Genomic DNA, 3,126 nt, shown 5'->3' on the forward strand with positions numbered 1-3,126 from the left:
CTAAATTCTAAGCAGCATCAAAATACATGAGAATAAAAAGCTCAGCCTGGAGAACTGAGGCTTACAACGGGTTATACATAAGGTTTTTTGTAGGAGCAATTAACAGTGTTTTACTTCTTTGATTTACCAAAACACGAAGGCATTCAAAATCACTCAGTCTTTTTCCTTAATTCATGGGAACATAACAGTAAAGCAAATACACACAGGTGAAGTGCTCTGAAGCTAAATGAAATATCTAGGCTTGCTGTGCAAATCACTTACACAAATCATTAGTTCTAAAAACTTTTATTTCCACACAACAATATCGTGGACTATATTCTCATCTGTCACATCTGTTCTTCATATCCTCGTTTCTACTTATTTCTTCTTTCCTCTGTAATTCTTCATGTCACTTGAGTGATACTCTTCCAATGGGCATTATGTCAATATCTGAAAGGGGTTCTAGGCTTCAGGTATAAGAGGGGGGTCTGGGGAGAGGGGAGGGTGAGGCCTCTTGGGAACGAATGTTTGCCTTTCCCCTCCCATGCACACTCACTATTTTCCATGTGTGCCCTTACAGGCCTGTCTGTCATCACTGTGGATCTCAAACAATATTAGGAAAAAAATGACTTTGGCTTCAATTTTTTTTTTTTTTTACCTTGTGCTTTTCTCTGTTATCCATATTTTAGGTCACCATAACATTCTTTAGACTAGATTTATTAGAGTTAGAACTGGAGCCCAGGTCTATTTTGGAGGAAGAAGCCCCAGAAGTTAGTGATGGTTGTTAAATGAGGAGTCGTGAGGGAAAGAGAGGAATCAAATACGCCTCTTCACTTTCTAAAACAGACAAAGGGAGGGACGGATATATCATTTACTGAGATTAGAAAAAACTTAGGAGGGGTGGATTTTGGCAAGAATATCAAATGTCCAGTTTAAGATATGTTAGACTTGAAATGATTTAGAATGGAAATGTCAAAAAGGGAGATTGAATACTAGGGTGTGTGTCCAGACACGAGCTCTGACCACTTTATACCAAGATGGAGGGATCACTTTTTAAAACGTTCCTCTTCTATATATGACCAAATTATTTTCAGTAATAGTTCTGATATGAAGCAGTTAATAAAAAATAACCAGAAAAAGTACAAGGAAACATTTCTTATCGAGTATATGTATTTCTAGTACACAAAAAGAAAAAGTAATGGAACAATACTTTTTAATTACATTAAAGTATATTGAGAAAGGTAGAATAAATTATACCTACCTATTGTTTTGCAAACATAATGGAAAATGACATTACAGTTTCTGGTTTTGAACCTTTTGTAAATTTCTCAAAGGTTTTATGAAAATATGTGTCTTTATCACGTATGTTTCATTCAATAACTAGGACAGCAAAATTCGTCAATATATCTTCCCCCCTAGATAATTGAAGAATTCTTTTTATTCATTTTATTTTCACAAAACTTCTTTCACATGAAGCAAAAGATATACAAAGAGAACTTTAAATATAATGATAAGTTTGGGGTAGATTCATAAAAATCCCATTTCATAATAAATTCCAGAAATTACAATAATGTTCATGTCTTTGTTTCTTCTGGATTGATTCTAGTGGTTTTGAAATATTTCTACAGTTGAAAACCTGCAAGCCTGAATTAAAACGTCAAGTGGTCACATAGAATGACAGAACTGAAATAACTCAAGTTCTGTTTCTTCATCTTTATAATTACTGCGCTATCACTGGTTATTTGGAATCTACTATTTAAAAGCAGGAATATGTTGTACCATTGGATTTGGAGAGTGTATGAATCAAGCTCAAACTGTTTTTAACCTTTATGAAATTAATCTTGAATCTGATGTGTCTAGGTGACTCCAGGTACATCAGGGGCTGACTGTATAAGAGTTTCCCCAGTTAATTTCCATTAGAATATATTCTTTATTAAAGGGTATGAAATTAAAATGTACTAGTTTGAAGCTTACACATACATTATTGAAACTCAACAATAATCATAGCAATTGTTTAGAACTTAATCCATCAAGTTTTGTTGGTTTGTTTTTTTCAGAAAGGAGTATTTTATCACTGATGTTTAAAATTTCCAGCGAATGGTGATAAATAGCTGACTATTAGTGTGTTTTGTAATTATCAGGCAAAGCATCTCTTTATTGTCTGCATCAGGGGCAAATTCTCTGCTGCCACAGTTTTGGTTTGTCACTGGATTGCTAATGTAAGTTTAGGGGTTAACAAACGATAGATAGTATTTAAACTCGTGGGTGTGATAGGAATTTTACAAGGGGAGGTTTTTAGTGAGAACAAAAGAAGCCTGGAACAGAATCATGAGGATCTCAAAGTTTAGTAGCAAGATGGAGAAAAAGACCAGAAAAGAGTGACTGGAGAAATAAAATAAATATCAAAAGAGAGGGTTATCACTGAAACCAAGAAAATCGAGTATTTCAAGAGGGAAGAAGTGGTCATATCTGTGAGATTCTGATGAAAAATCAAATAGGAGGACAGTTGAAGAAGTAACCATGAATTTGCAACATGGAGGCAACTGATAACTTTAGGAAGAGCAGTTTCATTAGAATATTACAATTAAAATGGGTTTAAGTATAAACAAACTGTAGTCTCTGGTTGGACACCTAGAAATCCCAATGAATTAACAAAATGGAAATTGTTGAAAACAGATAACTCTTGTTCATTTAACAAGATCATCAGACAGAAAATCAACATACAAAATTCTACAGCTTTGTCATGCAACAATACCAATTAGAAAATGTGATGAAAAAAATCTATTAACAGCTACCTAATACATAGGTATAAACCTAGCAAGAAATATGCAATACATGTACAAAGAGATATATAAAATTTAACCAAAGGACATAAAAGAAGACTAGAACAAATGGGGCAAAATATTATATTCTTGGATGGGAAAGCATAATGTCATAAAGCTCTCAAGTCTCCTCAAATTAATCTGTGGGTTCAAAGCAATACAACACCAACATCCTGACAGGATGTTTTTGTTTTGTTTTCTTAAAGTGATTATGAAGTACATCTGGAATATAAAATATGGAAAATATCCATTACGTATTTGAAACAGTGCAATCATAAGAGACATGCTCCTAGCAGATTATCAACTTATACTATAAAGCTACTAT

This window comes from Balaenoptera musculus, chromosome 14 (genome assembly GCF_009873245.2).
Source record: "Balaenoptera musculus isolate JJ_BM4_2016_0621 chromosome 14, mBalMus1.pri.v3, whole genome shotgun sequence".
Taxonomy (NCBI): Eukaryota; Metazoa; Chordata; class Mammalia; order Artiodactyla; family Balaenopteridae; genus Balaenoptera; species Balaenoptera musculus.